This window comes from Eubalaena glacialis, chromosome 3 (genome assembly GCF_028564815.1).
Source record: "Eubalaena glacialis isolate mEubGla1 chromosome 3, mEubGla1.1.hap2.+ XY, whole genome shotgun sequence".
Taxonomy (NCBI): Eukaryota; Metazoa; Chordata; class Mammalia; order Artiodactyla; family Balaenidae; genus Eubalaena; species Eubalaena glacialis.
In genome coordinates this window covers 1,356,724-1,369,651 of record NC_083718.1, presented here as the reverse complement: position 1 = coordinate 1,369,651, position 12,928 = coordinate 1,356,724, and the positions used below count along the sequence as shown (strand labels likewise).

The 12,928-nt window shown below is 39.9% G+C and overlaps 1 protein-coding gene across 2 annotated transcripts in view; it reads left to right on the top strand.

Moving 5' to 3' along the window:
• IPO9 (importin 9) overlaps nt 1-12,928 on the top strand; it is a 53,032-nt gene that overhangs the window by 4,277 nt on the left and 35,827 nt on the right. The gene's annotated exons all lie outside the window — the stretch shown is intronic.

The window sequence follows — 12,928 nt, the reverse complement described above, 5'->3', positions numbered from 1 at the left end:
GAGAGAAAGAGGAGCGAGGAAAACCAGAGAGGGTGGCAGAGACTAAAAGGCCAGAGAATGATTAAGGAGAGAGAGCAAAAGATTCCTTAGGAAGTCAGAGGCTACCATTTTGGGTTGGATTAAAGGTTAATCCAGAACCACTTAGAGTCAGGGTACAAACCCAGGTTAACCGAACAGGTCTGTCCTTATTCACCTTGGGAAAGGGAACTAGAGAAATTAAATTTCTTAACGAAAATGGCTTTAGAAAGCTAACTTCATACAGCCCACTTGAGAATGTCCCCCTTTGGCCTAACTTCATAGATTGAATCTTAGTTTAATCTGGAATTGGTCCTTTTCAAGCAAGACAGAATAAAACAGCTCTGTCTGTCTGTGTCTCTTGTATTTTTCCTGCCTTAATCATCCCAAAGTAAGTTATTCAGCTGTTCTAATGCTTTCTAAAGAAATTATGTTAATTTCAGGAAAACTGGAAATCCCCCAACACACACTAAAATTTTTCTTTATGGATATACTTAGTTATACTTCATCAAAAAATATTGTATGATCTCTGTTAAGTGAATATCTGTAAATAAGACTTTCCTACTTCACAGAAGTCATCAGTGGATAAGGCAGTGGTGTTGATCAGAGTTAAAGTAAGTCAGAGAACTTGAGGGTTTTTTCTGGCTTTTCATCCTGTGAGTTTTATAGAGCACAGAGTTCATCACCCGCACACCACCACTGTCACATCTTGTCAGTGATGCTTCATAGAGCTTTTAAGTAAGTTAAAATTAAACTAACTAAAAATAAAATTAAATTTTATGATATGAAACTCTTTTATGGCGACTGATATCCTATATTTCTAATGGGCATATGGTCTAGACAGACTAAATTAGGTTAAATAAAATAATAATTGATATTTTCCCTCTTATATCTCCCTGTAACCTAATGCACATGAGCTCTTTGTCTTTGAATTTGGGGGGTTTCCAAACCAGAGTTAATCATGTCACTGTTTTTGAAACTCTGGGAGCCTGTAGGGAAGAAAATCTATTCTGTTTATCCATTCTGTTTTAAAAATTTGTCTTTAGATAATACTCTTTGAAGATTTTCTTTCCCATTAAAGCTTTTGAACAGAGAATCATGTTTTTCGAACTTTCAAGCTTCTACTTTCCTACGTGGAGGAAATAAACTTTCAGAGAAAATCCGTTCTATAATGCTTGTTGTGGGTATGAATCCCCTGGCTGACTTAGGTTTCTGGGCTCCCACATGGATCTTAATCTGATGATCTCTCACTCTCACCATCTTTTACAATCTCAGTGATGTGTGAAGCACGGTGATTGGTGGAACTTGGGATGTGATCTTTGATAGGTTCCTAGACAAGATGAATTTAAAGATTATGTTAGAATGAAGAGCTCCCAATTATTGTGATCCTCACCAGAGTACGACCACCTCCTGGCACTCAGATGGAAAACATGTATTCACACTAAGCTTTTCTTTAAAAAGAGTGAACTTGAAGTTCTCAGGTTGATGAGAAAGGACCCCTGTGTAGAGTTTGCCTGGTCTTCTGGCTGTAATGACTCTTCTGATCGGTGGGAGTGTGGACTGATGGAGAAGGCCTGGTTCCTTCTTTCTCCCTTCTGTGAGCCTCGGCGTGAACCCGACAGCAGTATCTGTGCTTATTGGGAGGAAATTATTCAGATTGGTTTAAGCTTTATAGTCTCCACTCATGTTTCAAACCCTCCTCAAAAAAGTCCTATTTTATACCTCAGTATCTTTTTCACACCTTATGATTAAAGATTTTGTTTATCTTGATCTCATTACTTTGTCCCTGTAGTGATGATCCAGAAATTGTACTCTTGGCAGGAACATTAAAAATGCATATCAGAGTGGTCCATGCAAAAATTATTGAAACAGTGCTGTAAAAGAAAGTACTGCGTGGCCTAGGTAATTTGTGAATATGTTTATAGTCATTCTGAAGGACCTCATATAGGCTCACCAGAATTGGTTGACAGTATCCAGGGAGCTAAGCCTGGGTAGACAGTGACATTCTTAGCAGACTTAGGGCCATAAAGTTAGCATCCATTGTCACACCAAGTATCTGAAGTCAAAGGAAGTCTGGGAGCCTTACAGAGCATTCCAAGTGCTCTTTCTCTCTCTCTCTTTTTTTTTTTTTTTTGGCCATGACATGCTGGGATCTTAGTTCCCTGACTAGGGATCGAACCCATGCCCCCTGCAGTGGAAACTCGGAGTCTTAACCACTGGACCGCCAGGGAAGACCCCACACATGCATTTTAGAGTGCTTTTTTCCATTAAACTTGAACATTGGTTGGTATCCAAGAGGTCTTCCTAAATTATGTCTGACTCATCTGTGTTTTAGTCCATTTGGAAAGTTGATTCCCGTATCTTTGGGTTGTAGGCACCTACTGTTGATTCTGTTAAAAATGGGTTTTTTAGACTTACCAGAGGCTGAAGTAGCCAGATTAACCCTAAGAATTAGAATGGATTTCAGTATCTTTAGAGGTAATTCTGCAGGTGTGAAGTGTTTGCTTGTGATTTAATCACTTAATAAATGCTTTAGAAAGAATGTGGCGGCTTTTTCGGTGGCCTTGCGAAAATTCTCCTTTCCTGAGTGAAATGATAGGTGCCATAAGGTTGTATCAGTAACTGAAGCTTAAAATAAGGGTGTAATAAGAAAGAGTTAAGAATCTTAAGAATTCAGTAAGGTAGCATAAATTAAAAATACAAAAAATTAAAATATAAAAAACAATAGCCTTCGTATACACAAACAGTAAAAGGTTAGAGAATATAATGGTGGTTTTTTAAAAACCCTTTACAATGGCAACAAAAAGATTAAATACTTAGGAATAAAATTAACAGGAAACATGCAAAAACATATTAGGGGAAACTTTTTAAACATTCCTGAAAGCCTTCAAAGCAGACATGAAATGGAAAGGTGTGTGCTGTCCTTGGATAGGGCAGCTCAGCATTCTAGATGAGTGAGAAAGGTTGATTCTGAAGTTTATAGAAAAATAAGCTTGGAAGAAATAGCTCCAAAAACACCAAAAAAGGAAAACTGTGAGGAGAGACTAGTTCTACCAGACATTAAAACATTATGTAAAGCCTCTATAATTAAAATAAGCAGTGTGGCACTGGCACACAAATAGGCAAATAGAACTGTGGAATAAAATAGAAAGTCCAGAAGTAGACACGAGTAACTGTGGAAATGTAGTATTGATAAAGGTGGCATCTCAAATCATTGGGGTAAAGATGGACCTTTTAATAAAGGTGCTGGGACAATTGGGTAGCCATTTGGAATTAGATCAGTATCTCACACCATACAAAAAATTAGCTTCAAATGATTAGGAATCTAAGTATTTAAAGCATGAAACCATAAAAGTTTTAGAAGAAAGTATGGGTGAATTTTTCTTTATCCTTGGCATAAAGAAAGGCTTTCTAACTATGACTCAAAATCCGGAGGCAGTAAAAGATTGATAATTTTGACTACATTAAAATTTTAATTTTCATGACAAAACACCATATAGGGCTTCCCTGGTGGCTCAGTGGTTAAGAACCTGCCTGCCAGTGCAGGGGACACGGGTTCAATCCCTGGTCCGGGAAGATCCCACATGCCACGGAGCAACTAAGCCCGTGCGCCACAACTACTGGCCTGCGTTCTAGAGCCCGCGAGCCACAACTACTGAAGCCCGTGTGCCTAGAGCCCGTGCTCCGCAACAAGAGACGCCACCGCAATGAGAAGCCCGCGCACCGCAATGAAGAGTAGCCCCTGCTCGCCGCAACTAGAGAAAAACCTGCACGCAGCAACGGAGACCCAATGCAGCCAAAAATAAAGTAAAAATAAATTTTTTTAAAAAACCATATAAAAAGTCAGTACCAACAAAACAAAATTATACCTAAGCCTATCACATTCAAACTGCAGAAGACCAAAGACAAAGAGAATATCTTGAAAGGAGTCAGAGGAAAATAGTACCTTACCCATAGAGGAACAAGAATTAACAATTACATTGGACCGCTCTTCAGAAGCCATATAAGCAAGAGAAGAGTGGAGTGAGATATCTCAAGTGGTGATAGAAAAATATTACCACCTAGAATTCTGTGTCCACTGAAATCAGCCTTCGAAACTGAAGCATTAAGACTTTCTCAGACAAACAAAAATTGAGGGACTTCATTACTAGCAGACCTGCCCTGCAAGAGATGTGAACAGGAGTTCCTGAGGGAGAAGGGAAATTATACATTAGAAACTTGGATCTCAAAACAAGCTCGGAAGAAATAAATAGAGATGAAATTTTTCTTCAGTCAGAAAACAGCTGACAAAGTGAGAGAAATTTTCACAGCATATACCACAGACAAAAGGATAATATCCTTAATATATAAAGAACTCTTAAAAATTGAGAAACAAAGGACCAAAAACCTCAATAGAAAAATGAGGGGGTGGGGCATGGACAGAGAACTCACCCCTCCTCCTAAGTGTCATTAAAAAGGCACTCAAACACACACAAATAGTTTAAAGTCACTCATGATTTAGAGAAATACAAATTAAACAACATTAAGATATCATTTCTCCTCTATCAGACTGGCAAAAAGTTTAAAGCACGTTCTGTTGGTGAGGTTGTGGAGAAACACTTTTTTTTTTTAAATTTATTTATTTATTTTTGGCTGCGTTGGGTCTTCGTTGCTGCGCGCGGGCTTTCTCTAGTTGTGGCGAGCCGGGGCTACTCTTCATTGCGGTGCGTGGGCTTCTCATTGCGGTGGCTTCTCTTTGTTGCAGAGTATGGGCTCTAGGCGTGCAGGCTTCAGTAGTTGTGGCACGCAGGCTCAGTAGTTGTGGCACACGGGCTTAGTTGCTCCGCGGCATGTGGGATCTTCCCGGACCAGGGCTCGAACCCGTGTCCCCTGCATTGGCAGGCAGATTCTTAACCACTGCGCCACCAGGGAAGTCCTGGAGAAACACTCTTTAACAGTGCTAGTGGGAATGCACATTGTTGCAGTCCTTCTTGAGGGAAATTTGGCCACACCTGACAACACTACAAATGCACTTACTTTTGACCCAGCAGTCCCACTTCTGGGAATCTACCCTGAAGATATACATTTAACAATATAAAAATACATACTGCACACTATTATTTACTGCAACATTGTTTGTAAAAGCAAAATAATTGGAAGCAATCTAACTGCCCATATATAGGAAAATGGCTGAAAATGTATGTGTATCCATAACAGTGGTATATTATGCAGCCGTAAAAAAGAATAAGGAATCTTGAGGAACTGTTTTGGAATGGTTTCCAGATTATAATGTTAACTGAAAAAAAGCAAAGTGCAAAAGAGTATAATATACTCCCTTTCATGTAAACAAGAGGGTACAAGAAAATACACATATATCTGCTTGTTTATGCAAAAGAAATACAGAAAAGATAAACCAGAAACTGATTGGTTACCTACGTGGAGCGGCTGGGGAAAGGATGGAAGGAAGTTAATAGGGATGAGGAGGGAGAAATTCTTCTTGGAATATGCCTTTTTGTGTAGCTTTAACTCTGAGAATCATAATAAAGTTTTACATACCCCCCAAAATAAGTTAATAATTAAAATCAAACAATGGAAGGGTACAATTAGTAACAAATGAACCTAACTGCATTACAGATGGACAGTGTAACTACTACTAGGTGTTGTGGGAGGAAAGAACTAACCTAAGTAACTTTGGAAAATAGTATTTTTGGTTTTTGTTTTTTAGATTTTATTTATCTTTGGCTGCGTTGGGTCTTTGTTACTGCTCATGGGCTTTCTCTAGTTGTGAACAGGGGCTACTCTTCATTGTGGTGCCTAGGCTTCTCATTGCGGTGGCTTCTCTTGTTGCAGAGCACGGGCTCTAGGTGCTCGGGCTTCAGTAGTTGTGACGCGCAGGCTCAGTAGTTATGATGCATGGGCTTAGTTGCTCCACGGCATGTGGGATCTTCCTGGACCAAGGCTCGAACCCGTGTACCCTGCATTGGCAGGTGGATTCTTAACCACTGCACCACCAGGGAAGTCCCTGGAAAATAGTATTTTGACTGCATATTGTAAGACTCCAGTCAAAAAGAACTGTACACAGAAATTATACTCCACTTAATATATCTGTTTTTCACAAGAGTATGTGTTAATAGTTCTGTAATTAGTTTCTGTGTATACTAAGATTGAACAAATAAGTAATTTTATTGTAGATAATGAGAGCCAGATTTATCACTATCAGAGAAAGCATTACAAATAAGGAGGACAAGTAGAGTGAACCTTGAGATATTGGATTGGCATTTGAGTTATCAGTAGATAGATGGATGGATTGGCAGGCGGATGGACGGACAGGTGTATGTGTAAGCATAGGTTAGTATGCATACATATATGTCATAGTGCTGTTCTCTGAGGGGGCCTAGGAGCAGTGACATCCCAGAAGCAGTGAGCACACCTAGCGCCCAGATCTTGATTTCTAAATAGCATTCTCCACTAAAAAGCACCAGAGCTCCTTGGAGGAAAAGTTGATTCCGGGGTTTAGGCAGAGAAAACACAAGGTGAGCCTAGACTATCCTGTGATAACAGAATGTAAGGAAGGGCTTGAAAAACGATGGGAGCATGTGGAAAGGCCTGCAAGAAGGTGTGCTGATGGCCACAGTGGAACAGCTGAGCAACAGAACAAATAATGAGAGTGTTGGGTTAAAACTCATGGAGTGAAATGAATAAGCATGAGTCCACACGGGTCGAAATAAATAAAGGAGACAGGACAGTGCTTCCTTACAAAAGAATTGCAAGTAATTAGTAAGTGTAAAGAGAATAAGAAATACAAAAGCACCACAGGACAAACAACGCAGTAATAATTGTTGCAGGCAGGATCCACAGATGGATGCTAAAATCAATCAGTGAGTGTTTGAAGAGAAACAGGATATGAACATAATCTCAAAGTATCTCTCTGAAGATTTTTGTCATTTGTAAAGGGAGAGACAGTACCTTTACAGTGGAAAATCCAGCAGACCCCACATTACCAAGTGGTCATGGTTAACATTACCAATAAGAAAATTTATCAACATTATGATATGCTAAGGACACAGCATCACTTCCCTGATATTCTTGCCAAAAATGAATAACCTCAATCTAATCGTGAGGAGACGTCAGTCGAATGAACATCAAGATGTGTTCTACAAAATACTGACCATTACTTATCAAAAGTGGTCGGGTCATAAAAGACAAGGAAAGAATAAGACTGTCACGCATTGGAGGAAACTACTTTAAGTCTAAAAATTATTTCAAAATTAAACATTAAAATAAATAGGGGGCTTCCCTGGTGGTGCAGTGGTTGAGAATCCGCCTGCCAGTGCAGGTGACACGAGTTCGAGCCCTGGTCTGGGAAGATCCCACATGCCGCGGAGCAACTGGGCCCGTGAGCCACAACTACTGAGCCTGCGCGTCTGGAGCCTGTGCTCTGCAACAGGAGAGGCCGCGATAGGCCTGCGCACCGCGATGAAGAGTGGCCCCCGCTTGCCGCACTAGAGAAAGCCCTCGCACAGAAACGAAGATCCAACACAGCCAAAAAATAAATAAATAAAAATAAATAAATTTAAAAGAGAGGAAATCTTAACTAAATCAGATACATTTCATTTAAAAATAAATAAATAAATAAATAAAATTTTTAAAAAATAGGCATAGGGATTTCCCTGGTGGCGCAGTGGTTAAGAATCTGCCTGCCAATGCAGGGCACACGGGTTTGAGCCCTGTTCCGGGAAGAGCCCACATGCCACGGAGCAACTAAGCCCGTGCACCACAACTACTGAGCCTGCGCTCTAGCGCCCGCAAGCCATAACTACTGAGCCTGGGTGCCACAACTACTGAAGCCCGCGTGCTTAGAGCCCGTGCTTCACAACAAGAGAAGCCACCACAATGAGAAGCCTCTGCACTGCAATGAAGAGTAGCCCCCTCTCGCCGCAACTAGAGAAAGCCCGCGCGCAGCAATGAAGACCCAACGCAGCCAAAAATTAATTAATTAATTTAAAAAAAAATAGGCATAGATCATTTTCAGTAGTTTTTCACCTGCTTACCTGGATAAGCCTTGAACATGGAACATTGCCTGGAACAATTTTTCCTGATATTAAGCTTTTGTATTGCATAAATACCCTTTGGATGGCTATTTCAGTGGAATCTAGTTATGATAGTTAGCACTTACCATGGAAAGTAACTTTAGTTACATCGATAAGAAAGCCAAACAATGTACTTATGATGGGCAATAAAAATAATAGCACAAGAACTGATTTTTTTTTTTTTTTTTTTTTTTTTTTTTAGTTACGGAATTTTTGTTTTTCTTGTGATGAAAACTTTTAAGATCTAGTCTCAGCAACTTTTCAAATATGCAACACGGTATTATTAACTGTAGTTGACATGCTGCACGTTACTTCCCCATGACTTATTTTATAACTGGAAATTTATACCTTTTGACTCTCTTCACCCATTTTGCCCACCCCCCCATCTCTAGCTTCTGGCAACCACCATTGTGTTCTCTGCGTCTGTGAGCTTGTTTGTTTTGTTTTGTTTGTTTGTTTTAAATTCCACATATAAGTGAGATCATATGGTATTTGTCTTTCTCTGTCTGACTTACTTTACTTAGCATAATGCCCTCAAGGTCCATCCGTAGTGTTGTAAGTGGCAATATTTCATTCTTCTTTATGGTTAACTAATATCCCATTTTGTGTGTGTGTGTGTGTGTATCTGTACTCACATACATATACATACATACCACGTACATATTCTTTATCCATTCACCTATCGGTGGACACTTGGGTTGTTTCCATATCTTGGCTATTGTAAATAGTACTGCGATGAACATGAGGTGCATATATCTTTTTGAGTTAGTGTTTTCATTTTCTTTGGATAAACACCCAGAAGTGGAATTGCTGCCTTAAATGGTAGCTCTATTTTTAATTTTTTGAGGAACCTCCATACTGTTTTTCATAGTGGCTGCACCATTTTGCATTTCCACCGACAATGCACAAAGGTTCCCTTTTCTCCACATTCTTGTCAATGCTTGTTATCGCTTATCCTTTTTTTTTTTTAATATTTATTTATTTACTTATTTGGTTGTGCTGGGTGTTAGTTGTGGCAGGCAGGCTCCTTAGTTGTGGCTCCAGGGCTACTTAGTTGTGGCATGCGAACTCTTAGTCATGGCATGCATGTGGGATCTAGTTCCCTGACCAGGGATCGAACCCGCACCCCCTGTCTTATCCCCTGCACCACCAGGGAAGTCCCGTTATTGTTTATCTTTTTGATAATAGCCATTGTGACAGGTGTGAGTTTATCTCATTGTGATTTTGATTTGCATTTCCCTGATAATTGGCGTTGTTCAGCATCTTTTTCATGTGTCTGTTGGCCATCTCTAGGTCTTTAGAACAGTGTATATTTAGGTCCTCTGCCCATTTTAAAATCCAGTTGTTTTATTTGCTATTGAATTGTATGAGTTCTTCATATATTTTGTATATTAAACCCTTAACAGATACATGATTTGCAGATATGTTCTCCCATTCGGTAGGTTGCTTTTGTATTTGGTTGATGGTTTCCTTTGTTGTGCAGAGCTTTTTAGTTTGATGTAGTCCCACTTGTTTTTGTTTTTGTTGCCTTTGATCTTGGTGTCAAATGAAAAAAAAATCACCAAAACCAATGTCAAGGAACTTACTGCCTGTGGTTCCTTCAAGGAGTTTTATGATTTCAGGTCTTTTACATTCAAATCTTTAATCCATTTTGAATTGATTTTTGTGTATGGTGTGAGATAGTGGTCCAGTTTCATTCTTTTGCATGTGGCTGTTCAGTTTTCCCAGCACCATTTGTTGAAGAGTCTCTCCTTTCCCCATTGTATATTTTTGGCTCCTTTGTCATAAATTAATTGACCATGTATGTGTGGGTTTATTTTTATGCTCTCTATTCTCTTCCATTGATCTGTATGTCTGTTTCTATGCCAATACCACACTGTTTTGATTACTACAGTTTTGTAATACAATTTAAAATCAGGGAGCGTGATGCCTCTAACTTTATTCTTTCCCAGGATTGCTTTGGCTGTTTGGGTCATTTGTGGTTCCATGCTGATTTTAGAATTGTTTGTTCTGTTTCTGTGGAAAGCGCCATTGGAATTTGGATAGGGATTGCCACAGCAGCTGAGGGCCCAGGCTTTAACCCCACTGATCATAGCTCTCAAGTGGGATGGTGAGCCTGTTGTAACCTGTGCACCTGCCACGACCAAGCAGTTCTGAAAGCTGCTGTCCATTCTCAAAAAAGTGCTGTCCAGTAGGAAGAATGAGTCACATGAACGTTTTAATCATCTAGTAGCTAAAGGGTAAAAAAGAAACAGGTAAAATTCATTTTTAATACTGTAATCATTTAACCAAATGTATGCAGTGTATTATTTCAATATGTAATCGATATAAACTTTACTAAAATATTCCACAGTATTTTGTTTCATACTGCGTTTGCAGTCTGGTGCATGTCTTACATTTCCAGCACATGTCAGTTCTCGGAGGCTGCATTTCAGGTCCTCAGTAGCCACTTGTAGCTGATGGCTGCCATATTGGATCACGCAGCCGTGGAAGGCAAGATGCGAAAATTAGGATGCACTCTTGGTCTTACATTCTGCTTCCTCTTTTCACAAATACATATTTGATAATTTACTCCTTTGCAAGTATAAATTAGATCTAAATTCAAACTTTTTTTCTTGTGGTAAAATACACTTAATATAAAATTTATCATCTTAACCTTCTTGAAGTGCACAGTTCAGTGGTATTAAATACATTCACATTGTTGTACAGCCCTCACTGCCAACTATCCCCATTTCTTCTTGTAAAACTGAAACTCTATACTCGTTAAACAGTACCTTTCCAATTCCCCCTCCCCCAGCCTCTGGCAGTCACCATTCTATTCTCTGTCTTTATGATTTTCACTACTGTAAGTACCTCATGTAAGTGGGTACATACGTACTTGTCTTTTTGTGACTGGCTTGTTCCACTTCGTGTACTGTCCTCAGGGTTCATCCATTATAGCAGTTGTTTTAGCCTATTGCAGAATTTCCTTCCTTTTAAAGGCTGAGTAATATTCCATTGTACAGGGCTTCCCTGGTGGCACAGTGGTTAAGAATCTGCCTCCCAATGCAGGGGACACGGGTTCGAGCCCTGGTCTGGGAAGATCCCACATGCCGCGGAGCAACTAAGCCCGTGAGCCACAACTACTGAGCCTGCGCGTCTGGAGCCTGTGCTCCGCAACGGGAGAGGCCACGACAGTGAGAGGCCCACTCTCCGCGATGAAGAGTGGCCCCCACTCGCCGCAACTGGAGAAAGCCCTCGCACAGAAACGAAAATCCAACACAGCCAAAAATAAATAAATAAATAAATAAATTTATTTAAAAAAAAAAAATTCCATTGTACATATAGACCACATTTTGCTTATCCATTCATCTGTCGATGGTCACTTGGGTTGCTTCCACATTTTAGCTATTATGAAATATGCTGCTGTGAACATGGCATACAAATAAGTATCTCTTCAAGACACTGCTTGTATTTCTTTCGGGTATATACCCATAAGTGGAATTTGCTGGATCATATAGTAATTCGATTTAAAAATTTTTAAGGAGCCACCACTGTACTGTTCTCCACAGCGGCTGTACCCTTTTGCATTCTCACTAACGGTGCACAAGGGTTCCAGTTTCTCCATATCCTCTCCAGTGGCAGTTTTCTGTTTTTTTGATAGTGGCCATCCTAATGTATGTGAGGTGGTACCTCAGTTTTGCTTTTCATTTCCCTAATGATTAGTGATGTTGAGCATCTTTTCATGTGCTTATTGGCTTTCATATATCTTTGGAGAAATGTCTATTCAAGTCATGCCCATCATTTAATTGGGTCATTTTGTTGTTGTTGGGTGGTAGAAGTTCTTTATATAACTGGATGTTAATGGCTTATTACATACCTATTTGCAAGTTTTCCCATTCTGTGGGTAGCTGCTTTACTCTGCTGATAGTGTCCTATGATGCACAACATTTTTTAATTTTCATGAAGTCTAGTTTGTCTAGTTTTTCTTTTGTTACCCGTGCCTTTGGCGTCACATCCAAGAAATGATTGCCAAATCTAATGTCATGATGTCATGAAGCTTTTGTCCTATGTTTTCTTCTAAGAGTTTCATTGTTTTAGGCCTTATTAGGTCCTTGACCCATTTTGAGTTAATTTTTGTATATGGTGTGAGGTAAGGGTCCAACTTACTCCTTTCGCACATGGATATCCAGTTGTCCCAGCACCATTTGTTGAAAAGACTGTTCTTTCCGCATTGAGTGATCTATTCCATTGATCTATATGACCGTCTTTATGTCAGTACCGCACTGTATTGATTGCTGTAGATTTGTGTGAGTCCTCCAGTTCTGGTCTTCTTTTTCAAGATTATTTTGGCTATTTGGGGTCCCTTGAGATTACATATGAATTTCGGGATGGGTTTTTCTATTTCTGCAAAAAGACGTCATTGGGATTTTGATAGGGATTGCATTGAAGGATCTAAATTTTAATTTGGGAGTCAGAGTTGTTTGTAGCCTCCCAATGTGCATTTCGAGATTACTGCTTGCGTTGCTTGTTAGAAACTGCTCACTTATAACAGTTGTATTTTTAGGACTAAGCCTGTGAAGGCCAGATTTTCTTAGACTTAATCATCTCTTCTCTGGTGGTGTATATGTGGACAACTCCTGAAGTCTCACCTTTTAATTTTCCTTTGGGGTTAGATAGCAGCGGTTTTTGGTTAGGTACTACGTGCATTGCTACCTTGGAAGGCAAGACGGCTGTGCAGCGACTGGAGGAAGTGAGAGGCGCTGGACTGTTCGTCGCGAGCAGCCCTGCCCTGCTTCTCTCGCGCAGAGGAGCCAGTCTGAGCAGCCATCAGCACTCTTGGAGCCACTGAATCAGGCTCCTCT